This window comes from Macrobrachium rosenbergii, chromosome 56, assembly GCF_040412425.1.
Source record: "Macrobrachium rosenbergii isolate ZJJX-2024 chromosome 56, ASM4041242v1, whole genome shotgun sequence".
Classification (NCBI taxonomy): Eukaryota; Metazoa; Arthropoda; class Malacostraca; order Decapoda; family Palaemonidae; genus Macrobrachium; species Macrobrachium rosenbergii.
Genome location: NC_089796.1, coordinates 34,186,664 through 34,199,163, shown reverse-complemented (window position 1 = coordinate 34,199,163; position 12,500 = coordinate 34,186,664).

The following is a 12,500-nucleotide window of genomic DNA, read 5'->3' as shown; positions in this document are numbered from 1 at the left end:
TTGGACCGTTGTCCTTGGCCGGGAATCGGAGGGCCCAAGGCCAAAGGGGCGGCAGGGTGTGCCATCTGGGTCAGCTGCTGCGACAACTGACCCAGGAATTCTGTTCGCCATCTCGGACATTAACCGGCGCAGTTCGCAGTTCATCAGCCCAGGAAGACGGGGCAGAATCATGACTCGCGGAGGAATCTGAGGCGGGTGGCGAGAGAGGGGACGGCCGGAGGGCGGGGTTGACTTGCGTGCAGGGTGACCAGCTCAGGCACTGACATTGGCACTGGCGCTGGTAGCGATGTGGTGGTGGTCTCGTCTGTCTGGACGGACGGAGACTGGCACTGCCTAGTGCGCCTAAGTGGCACTGGCAGAGGAGTTGAAAACCGAGATTCTCCTGCAGGGAGATCTGGTTGGGGCCTCGGCACTGGTACTGATGCCGTGCCGGGCACTGGACTCGGATTTGGATGATTAATTGGGGAATGGGGACCCCGGAATGGTTGTGGTTTGAAATGGAACGTAAAGTCTTGGCCCTAGAGGACGTCATAGCCTCCTGGAATGTGTTTTGCTATGGCGAGATGAAGGGTCCTGGCTCTGTGGGGTCGGGTGACCCTCAGTTGGACTGTAGGGAGGATTATTTTGAAATCGTTTATGCCCTCAATGGTGACGAGCTTGTGTCGGTCTATTATAGCTCCATAGGGAACTTTGTCCCTCCTTATGAGGGAAATTTGCGCGCCAGAGTCGTCAAATGCCGTGACCTGGCGTGCTGAGTATTTACCTCGAGGAGGTGCCACATAGATGGGACCCTCGGCAGGAGGGCCTAAGGACTCGGGATTCGGCCAGGTTGGCACTGCCTTATTATTTCTAGGGCATTTTGCCCATGAGGAAGAGTGGCCATAAACCTTGCACTCCGTGCAAAAGGTTTGGCTGAAATCTCTTTGCACTGTCCCGGCAGAGCTCAGGCGACTTATTAGGGGATGGTCTGGGAGAGAAAGACACGGGTGGTTTACTGAGGCATTGCTCTTTGGCATGCCCAATCCTTTTACAGAACCCGCACACAACGGGCTTCTGTGATTGCCCATTCTTCGGCGGAGGGCACCCGAAAGGAAGGTGGGTGGAGTTATTTTGCGCTGCAGGAGCTCTCCTGGGGTGATGGGTGTCCCAGAGATCCGCTAATCGGCAGCACTCAGCTAAGGTTGGGGCTCCTTCTCGGTGATGTGCGTGGCGAGGCCGACGGGGTGTAGAGTAGGAAGTTCTCTATTTGTATTTGTTCGATTGCCTTGTTGAGGGTCGTAACCCCCACGGACTCGAACCATTTGGCACGGGCAGGCTCGGACTGGTATGCCCAGTCTGCCCAGGTCTGATTTGCTTCCTTCACTAGCCCGCGCCAGCCCCTCCTCCAGCATTCAGGGGTTATCTCGTACTCCTTTGCGATAGTCTGGCGTACGACCTCCCAATTTTCCTGCTCCTCCGGCGGGAGGGCTTTGTAGGCAATCAGGGCCTTCCCTCCAAGGAACTTGCCCAACACCAGGGAGAGTTCGGCAGCACTCAGGGGGCAGGCCTTTAACACTGTCTTCGTGCTGTCGAGCCACATCTCGGACTCGGCCTCCGTCCACTTTGGCATGCAGGCGAGAGCCTGGCTGAAGGCTCTCATTCCCAGGGGGGCAGGTGGAGGCGAAGGGCCACTCTGTTGCAGCATCGCGAGTTCATGGGCACGCTGCGTGTCCCTTTCTTCCCTCTCGGCTTCCCGTTCCTGTCTCTCTGCCTCTCGTTCCTGCCTTGTGGCTTCTTCTCGTTTTTCCTGAGCCTGTCTCTCTGCCTCTCGTTCCTGTCTTTCTGCTTCTCGTTCCTGTCTCTCTGCTTCCTCTCGTCTCTCCTGAGCCTGTCTTTCTGCTTCCTCTCGTCTCTCCTGAGCCTGTCTCTCTGCCTGTATGGCATCCATCCTCTCCTGTACCCAGTCTCTTAGTTCTCTCCCGGAAAGGCCGAGTTCCTTCCCTGAGGACATGAAGAACTTGAAATCCTCGCTCTGCTGAGACCGTGTCGACATTTTGCAGGTGGGAGAGGACGCTAGTGACACACAGAATTAATTTCCCAGAGCTGTGGGAATTTTGGAAATTTTCCCCAAAGGACGTAGGAATGATCTCCCGCCCTGGCACAGCGGGCTGATTTGGGGGGCGATGATTAACAAGTGATTGGTCTCCCAAGGTACCGACAAAACGGGTTTGGTTGGGGACGATGATTAGCAATGATTGGTCTCCCAAGGTACTGACAAAACGGGGCTGATTGGGGACGATGATTAGCAATGATTGGTCTCCCAAGGTAACGACAAAATGGGTCAGTTGGGGGCGATGATTAACAATGATTGGTCTCCCGATTTACCGACGGAGCGGGCTGATTGGGGACGATGATTAGCAATGATTGGTCTCCCAAGGTAATGACAAAACGGGTCAGTTGGGGACGATGATTAGCAATGATTGGTCTCCCGATTTACCGATGGAGCAGGCTGATTAGGGACGATGATTAGCAATGATTGGTCTCCCAAGGTAACGACAAAACTGGTCAGTTGGGGACGATGATTAGCAATGATTGGTCTCCCGATTTACCGACAGAGCGGGCTGATTGGGGACGATGATTAGCAATGATTGGTCTCCCAAGGTAACGACAAACAGGCTGACTTGGGGACAAGACAGGAATGTATAGGTCTCCCTAATTACCGACGAAACGGGCTTATTTGGGGACTAGGTTGGGATATATATGGGTCTCCCGAATTACCGACGAGGCGGACTTATCTGGGGACTGAATTGAAACTGAATTGGTCTTACCAAATTACCGACGAAGCGGGTTTATTGGGGACAAGAATAGAATATATAGGCTCCCTAGAATTCCCGCACAGACAAAGTCTGATTAGCGAGGGCACTAGTTTTACTGACTTATGGGAGAAGCGTTATTCTCAAGGGCAATTAGGTGGGGGGCCATCCCGCATTCACAACAGATAGGCAACACACACAGCCGTACTAAAACACAAAAAAAAACAAAACACAAAAAAAAAACAGAACAATATATAATGTCAGACCCCCAATAATGCAAAACAATTTGGTAGAGCGAAGAAAATCAAACAAACAAATTTTTACACATTCCTAACTGGGCCACGAAATGATGGTCCAAGGTCGTGTCTCGGTGTGTTTATCTTATAGGCTGTCTGCGTCGAATGAATGAAGTAAACAAAGCTCCGGGACTTCCCTGAACTGAGGGAACAGACGACGGTTGTTGACCCTTTTTCGTCCTTGGCGTATAATATACGCTTTCGCTCCTATTTCTAAAACGAGAGAGAGTAAAATGAGTCAGCGATGCTAGTCTGACTTGCGAACACGTGGTTTCCGTCGATTTCTCGCGTCTTTCTAAGGATTCGGTTTCGAAATCACTCGTTTCTACAGGAGGGATATGCGCACTATTCCTTTAATGATTTAGCACCTATATAACCTTATTGAATGGCATGTAAGCCGCGTGCAAAGGCTTCCAAAGCTAAGTTTCGGCGATTCTCTCTCTTGTTTTCCTCTGACATGTGCCCTACTATAAAAAAAAATTCTAGGGTTAGTCACGTTTGCTAAAACGTCCTACGCTAAATAAACACAGCTTACTTACGCAGAATTTCCTTGGCCTGTTGCGCTGGCTTTTCAAAGGTTCGTAATCTGTCTCTTATCCAGTTTAGCTGAGCTAATTGCTGATTTCACAAATTGCAACACAAACAACAAAGGGGAAGAGGGGGGGATGCAATCATTACGAGAATCACTGGTTAGGTCGCCATTTTTACATGTTTCCTGGTGAAGGTGGTTCTTATGACTCCACATTTATTACTTTACTCTAAAATGGCCTTGCAAGATACCTAGGACATATAAAACACAAACAAAAGGGAGTTGTACAAGGTGTTGAAAAAAAAAAAGTGGAACTTTTTTCACTTTGTTCTTTTTAACTTTTGAGTGTAGTGTCCACCCTTTATGGTCCTTGATTTCTACTCTTTGCTTGTTTCAAAATTTTACGAGTGTTTTTTTTTTGGGGAAAGTTCAAATTATTTATAATGGTTAGTTCGTGTTCTTGCTTTGGAGACTCATTCAGTTTCAGAATGTTACGTTTTAAGTTTGGAAAAGCATCAATAGTTTGCAACCATAAAATTCCTCCTTTAAAGTGATTAAATTTAATACTAGAGTTTTGAGACCGAACGAAAACCTTTAATCCACCTCAAAAGTTTACTTCTAGTCCCAGCGTTTGAAGACGGGAAGTGCATTTTCACTCAGCAGCCGAGAAGGGCGTGTCAACTCTTCTCCTGTAATTTTCACCTATCCAGCCTAAATTTTATCATGTAGCATTAAGTGACTAGTGTGACCGTTGGTTGAGGATGATCCTGCTTGGAAGTGCGAGCACTTGGATTACTTCTTTTTGAGGCTACTATACCATGGAGTTACAGCAAGTTTACATCGACTCGTGAATTAACGACAGCTGCAATTGACCTAGAGACTGATGCTTGTGCCTTGTAAATTTCACTCAAGTTACTCATTCACTTTGAATGAATTGTCTCCTTAACCTGAACTATAAAAAATCATCCAAAGGACCAACCATATTGTTTTTATTTAAAATTTAGAATTTATTGCCGGTTTAATTACTTATAATTGTGAGGTGTCGGTTTTATTTTGCTCGTTCGAGTTCATATTTGTTCGATCTTCATACATTTATTATATTAATTGGCAATTAAATAGTTTTTGATATTATATTTTCGTATATTTGCTCTCTATTAATAGAGCGTATTTATCGCATATTTATAGATCCTGAGGACTTTTCTGATATTGGGGGTTATTAGTGAGGTCGCATCATCGGTCTTCATAGGGACGGATACCTCGCTTAAATGCCAAGAAGCAATAAGACAACCTACGATCCTGAGCCATTTTCTCTAATACATATTTCAGTGAAAGTTCTGTTTTATGTAAAATAAATATTTAAATTCGCTCTTGATTATAATTTATTGCCATTTGATAAATTTTTAAACTTCCAGTATTTTGAAAATGGCGCCCAACGTGAGGCAGGTTAAAGGTCTTTTGCTTCATGGTGTTCTTCCTCGTCGGGTTAAATCTTTCGATCGCGGTCACACATTTTTAGCTTCGTGAATATTTTACTTGTCTATTATTTTGCTGGGTTGGTTATATTTTTTGTGAATCTTTGCGAATTTTGCATAGGTTATATTTCCTTTGATAACGCTTTGCTTAATTTCTGAATTTGTTAATGGGTTTATTCCATTATATATTGTACATTTTTTGCTTTTTAAGTTTAGCTGAATTTACATGCAATATGGAGAATTTGAGTGCTCTTAAGATTTCACGTGGTCATTGTCGAACACAGGTGACCAAAAAGTGTCACAGTGTAAGGCTTAAATATGGTACTCTCACTGAGCAAGAAAGGGTTAGTTTTGTATTATCCCTTCAAAATTTAAAAATAAAGTTAGATAATTTGGACTCTCAGATAGTGGATATATGCTTTAAATTGTGTTTTGAATTCTGTTACAGTGAAAAAGGATGAATCTGATATCAAAGATGAACTCAATTCTTGTGCTACTTATACGGATAATATTTTATCATCATTAGCTATGCTCGAGAAAGTCACAGCAGAAATTCCCTTGCCTAGTAACCCTTCTCCTAAGATTAAATACCCATGTTTGTCTCTTCCTGTATATAATCATTCTGAGGGGGAAAGCATAGAAAAAATTTTTAAGGACTTTGAGAAGGATATGGAGACGATGAAAGTAGACTCTTATCTTAAATTTATTTATCTCCAAATTCAACTAGGTAAACAGCCATTAGCTCTTGTGAAATCTTTATCTTCTACTGAACAGAATTATGAGGAAGCCAAAGCCTTGTTACAAAAAAGCTTTTGGTTCTGAAATGTTAATGTCAATAATATCCTACTGGATTTAAATTAACGTATTAGGTCCAGAAATTTGAAACTATGCTTGCACTTTCAGGATTAAAATTAACGTATGACTCTGACCCATATGCCTTTATTGGTAAGATGAGAAGCATTAAAAACTCATTCGCTGCACTTGCAATAACCACTGATGATGTCTTGCAATATTTCTTTTGGGATGCTATGAATGATGGTCTCAAATTACAATTAACTCAGATTACAAATAAAAACAAACCTTTGCTTAAGGATATTGAGGATAATATTTTTGAGGCCACAGAGCGTTACCTTGGGGTTCAGAAAAGATATCAGGAGAAGAAAGTTAATTGCAAAGTTCAGTCAGATGCTAGATCAACATTAAGTTTTGCTAGTAACGTACAGATTGACTCTTCCAGTGCAGTGAAATTAAAGGGTTGTATTTTGTGTAGGGACGAAAATGGTTCCGAAAATGCTGATCATCCAGTTAACAAGTGTAAGGTTTATGCCTCTCCAAAAGCAAAGGTCGAAAGGCTGCAAAAGTTGAATGCTTGCACTAAATGTGCTAATCCTCATAAAACAAGTGCATGTAGATTCAGGTTCTTGAGAAAATGTAACAAATGTAACAACTGGCATTTCAGTTTTTTGTGTGATAGTAATGGTAAAGTTGCTACTGATAACGTTAATAAAGAAAAGAGCTCTTCCCTCGGAGCAACAAATGGCATGATAAGCACAGATTGCAACAAGCTCCTTTTACATACTGGGGCTTCCATTTTACCCACTTTCTCGGTTGTTTTGTCTAATAATGAGCAAATGCGTTGTCTTAAAGACAGTGGTTCTCAGCTTAATTTTATTGATGCTGAATTTGCAAAGCGAAATAATTTGGAAATATTGGAGTCAAATTTCAGTGTCACTATAAGAGGTATTAACTCTCAAAGAAATTTGTTGACTAATGTTGTTCGTGTTTATTTAAATAATAATGTGAACAGTTTTTGTGTGGAAGCAATCTGCATTCCAGAAATCAGTACAAAGCTAATTCTTCCAGGTTTGAGTCGAATTGTTGAAAGATTTCTGGAAAAGGGATATGCATTTGCAGATAAATTTTTGGCAAAAGGGAGGATATGATCTCTGATATTAAGTTCATACTGGAACTAATTCTATTCATTGTTTACCAGAAATGACGAAATTGTTTGGCTCTGGTGTTCCCTCTGCATATCTGGAAACTTCCCTTGGCATTATGCTTTCTGGAAATGTTAATGAATACCTGAGAAATTTGAAAAGTATTCCTCACAGCAGTAATTATGCAAGGAATCCAAGCGTATTACTTAATCATTCTGAGGCTGAATCAGTGGCTATTATTGAGCCGGAGAAAGATCATTCCCCTAATACTGAATGTATTTCTGCAGAAGTAAATTATGCTGTACTTGATGATAAAAGTAATCTTGTTCAATCTGAACTAAAAAAAGGCTACCGATGCTATTCTCTCTGAACAGTGTTCTCAGATGTTGAATTATGATCAAACTTTGTATAATGAATCTTGTGTCGAAAATGATATGCATTTGATAAATTGTGTTTTGAATTCTGTTACACGCAGTGATGATGGGAGACTAGTGCTTCCTATCTTATGGAACAAGAAAGTGTCTCATCTTCTTGGTAAAAATGAAACTCTTTCAAAGTTGGTGCTAAAGTCTAACTTTAAGAGATATCACAAAGATGGTAAGTCTCTTGGAATGATAGACGATGTTTTCAGAGAACAAGAGCGTCTGGGCATAATAGAGAGGGTAGATAATTTATCTCCATTCCTGGAGGAGCATCCTAGTTTTTCCTTTTTGCCACACATGCCTGTATTCAGGTTCCAAAAGGAGAGTAGCAAATGCAGAAATGTTTTTCTTTCTAATATTTGTGAAAATGATCCCTCAAAGCCTTTAACAGTCAGCCACAATCAGGCAATGTTAGCTGGCCCTTGCCTTAATAAGAAAGTATCTACTTCTATACTGCAATTGAGATTTGATAGCAATGTCCTGTGCTTTGACTTGAAAAAAGCATTCTTGCAAATTGTGTTGCCTGAAGCTGATCAGCAAAAGCTTTTGTCTTATTGGTACAGAAATGTTGCCAAGAGTGATTTTTCATTAATTGTGTACAAACATGTTCGGCTTCCTTTTGGTCTTAGACCTAGTCCTGCTTTACTGCTTTTAGCTTTATATTATATTCTCATGATTGATAGAGAGAATGATTCGCCACAAATTAGGAATTTGAAGAGAAATATTTATGATTTATGTTATATGGATAATTGTGCGATTTCATTCAATGACCCTGTCAAATTGAAATGGGCCTTCGATAATTTGAAGCAGATTTTTGCACCTTATGGATTTGAAGTACAACAGTTTATAACAAATTGTAAATCTTTGCAGAGTTCCATTGATGGAGAAACTGGTGAGAAGTCGACCCTGTGACTAAGCTTTTTGGATTGCTTTGGAATACAGAGACTGATTCTTTGTCCACCCAGAAATTAGTTTGGATAAGAATGCTTCATCTAAAAGGCAGATTTTGAGTTCAATTGCATCAAATTTTGATCTCTTTAATTTTTGTGGACCTTTACTAAATAGAGCTAGAATATTCATGCATTCTTTACAGTGCAATAAAGAAATTGGTTGGGACAATAGGATGTCTGATGATCTGCTAAGAGAATGGATTAATATTACTAAGCAGCTACATTCTTCTCCAGAGATTTCAGTTAATAGATTTGTTGGTAGGAGAGATGATATGTATAATTTGATTGCATATACAGACAGTTCTAGAAGCATTTACGGTTGTGTTGTGTTCTTATATAATTTGAGAACAAAAAAAACAATCTTTGTCATAGCTAAGAACAGATTTGTTAACAAACAGTTAGAATCTAAATCCATACCTTCTCTTGAATTTCAGGGTTTCTTTAGGGACTGAAGTATTACATGATATTAGAAGAGAATTAAGTGGTTCTAATTGTGTTGAGCCTATTAACATAGTAGGAATGGAACTATACACAGATAGTCTAGTTTGCTTACATTGGTTATCAGCACATGTTACAAAGTTTGATAAATTACGTAATTTGAGCATCTTTGTGAAAAATAGATTAGATAGTATCTGCAGAATGTGTGAAGAATTCCCTATTAAGTTTAAATTTTGTGCAGGCTCTAAAAACCCAGCTGATGCAATCACCCGACCTCTCTCCTATAATCAATTAATGAATTCTAATTTTTTCAGTGGTACTGTTGCTGATGTAGATATTGATGTTTCCGCAAGTGATCTGATGGAATACATTGCTCAGAGAAGAAGGTATAAGCTCTTCTCTTGAAAGTAGTCATGTTCATGTTGCTACTGAATCTGTGGTTCGAGAGGATATAAACCATTTGGTTTCTATGGATTCCTTTTCTGGCTTCAAGAGTATAGTTTCAGTCCATAGGTATGTGATAAGGTTTATTAATAACCTGAAAATTGCAGTAAAGATGAGGGACCCAAGTAAATATTCACATTTTAATTGTCTTACTGATGAAGAAACTTTGTCAGAAGCTTATAACTTGGTAATCTACAGAGACCAGCAGATTCACTTTCCAGAAGTTTTTAAATATTTTGCAGGGTCTTCTAATGCAGTTAAAGAGATCCCTAATATAATCAGCCAACTTAATATTTATCCAGATCACAATGGTATATTGCGTGTTAGAAGTAAGACTGCACGCTGGAAGGACAGAGATAAATTTATGTTCTCGCCTATCCTTTTGTCAAAGGATAGCGTCCTGACCAAGAAAATAATCTTGGAAATGCATAAAATGACCAAATGACCAACCTTGCTGGCATCTTCTCATTGTTGACTGAATTTCGGAAAACTTTTTGGGTTTCACATTTCTTTTCGACTGTAAAGAAGATTTTGAAAGAATGTATAAACTGCAGACGATTTCACAGACATGCAGTCAAATTGAATCAAAGTCCATACAGAGATTTTAGGTTGAAACCTCCCAATATTCCCTTCAGGTCTATTTTCCTGGACTATCTTGGCCCGTATTATATTAATTACCAAGGGGTTAAAACAAAAACTTGGTTGCTTTGTATAACCTGTTTGTGGTCTCGAGCTATAAATTTAAAATTATGCCTTGACCTGACTGTACCCACATTTTTGAGAGCACTTCAGTTACATATTTGGGAGTATGGTACTCCACAATTGTGCTTTTCAGATATGGGATCTCAAATTGTTGCAGGTACTAATTTAATTTCTGATTTTTAAGGGACCCAGATACTGTGCAATATCTACAGGAACATGGAATGAGGGCTGTAGAATTTGAGCAATATTACAAAGGCTGCAACCAACTTGGATCACTTGTGGAAAGTTGTGTTAAATTAGTTAAGAGACTTATATATGGTTCAGTTCGAAATACTGTATTGAATTCTCTTGATTTTGAGTTTCTTATAGCAGAGACTGTACATTTAGTTAATCGCAGGCCAATTGCTTTTCATGAGTCTTTAAGAGATAATAATCCAAATGAAGTCATTCCTGCTGCAATAACACCTGAAATTTTGCTAAAGGGCTATGAGTTGGTGTCTTTGAGCATCATTCCTAATTTGCAACCTCTTCCAGATTCCGACCCTTCATGGACTCCTTCTAAGGATCCAATAGAGCATATTAAGGACAGTTATAGTAAATTGCGCAAGTCTCGTTCATGTTTAAAAGAAATTTATAACTCTGAATTCCTTGCGAAACTTGTGCATCAAGCCACTAATGTTGGTTCTAGATACAAGCCAGTATCGCACGAGAATTTGCAAGTTGGTGATATAGTTTTACTAAAAGATGTTCATTTGAAACCTGCAAATTATCGTATGGGAATCGTTAAAAGCGTTCAGATGAACTCAATTGGTGAAACCACTGGTGCAACAGTAATGAAAGGAAACAAAGAAAGAGTAAATAGACACTCTTCGTCACTAATTCCTCTACTGAGTATTAATGAATATTCTCACTCTAAAGCAGTGCATAGGCAAGAGGATGAGCATTCCAATGAGGATCTTGAATCAAAGAGGCCTAAAAGATTGGCTGCTTTGAAAGGCACACAAAGAACGAAAAATCTTTATCTTCATGGAGATGCTTAATATTCATTACTTGTACCTTGTAAATAATTCTTGTATATATTTAATTGTATGGGACGTGAGTTTTTTTTACTACTAATAAATAGACATTCAATTTCTTCTGACACTAAAACAGTTGAAATTGAATGTCTTTGCTGGGAGTGTTGAAAAAAAAAAAAAGAGTGAAACTTTTTTCACTTTGTTCTTTTTAACTTTTGAGTGTAGTGTCCACCCTTTATGGTCCTTGATTTCTACTCTTTGCTTGTTTCAAAATTTTACGAGTGTTTTTTTGGGGGGGAAAAGTTCAAATTATTTATAATGGTTAGTTCGTGTTCTTGCTTTGGAGACTCATTCAGTTTCAGAATGTTACGTTTTAAGTTTGGAAAAGCATCAATAGTTTGCAACCATAAAATTCCTCCTTTAAAGTGATTAAATTTAATACTAGAGTTTTGAGACCGAACGAAAACCTTTAATCCACCTCAAAAGTTTACTTCTAGTCCCAGCGTTTGAAGACGGGAAGTGCATTTTCACTCAGCAGCCGAGAATGGCGTGTCAACTCTTCTCCTGTAATTTTCACCTATCCAGCCTAAATTTTATCATGAAGCATTAAGTGACTAGTGTGACCGTTGGTCGAGGATGATCCTGCTTGGAAGTGCGAGCACTTGGATTACTTCTTTTTGAGGCTACTATACCATGGAGTTACAGCAAGTTTACATCGACTCGTGAATTAACAACGACAGCTGCAATTGACCTAGAGAGGCTTGCTTAGAGTGGAGGTAAGTTGCAAACCACATTGATGCTTGTGCCTTGTAAATTTCACTCAAGTTACTCATTCACTTTGAATGAATTGTCTCATAACCTGAACTATAAAAAATCATCCAAAGGACCAACCATATTGTTTTTATTTAAAATTTAGAATTTATTGCCGGTTTAATTACTTATAATTGTGAGGTGTCGGTTTTATTTTGCTCGTTCGAGTTCATATTTGTTCGATCTTCATACATTTATTATATTAATTGGCAATTAAATAGTTTTTGATATTATATTTTCGTATATTTGCTCTCTATTAATAGAGCCTATTTATCGCATATTTATAGATCCTGAGGACTTTTCTGATATTGGGGGTTATTAGTGAGGTCGCATCATCGGTCTTCATAGGGACGGATACCTCGCTTAAATGCCAAGAAGCAATAAGACAACCTACGATCCTGAGCCATTTTCTCTAATACATATTTCAGTGAAAGTTCTGTTTTATGTAAAATAAATATTTAAATTCGCTCTTGATTATAATTTATTGTCATTTGATAAATTTTTAAACTTCCAGTATTTTGAAAACAAGGAGCGGAGGGCTCTTACTCAAAGGGAAGTGCGTGAAACACGTGGATACAAAAATAGTTATATTCTCATAAAACACAAGATCAAAGGGAAATTAACTGAAACAAGTTAAATTGCTGCTGCCGAGGTCCTCCCGAAGGTGGGGGGGAGCTTTGGAATGCCAGGAA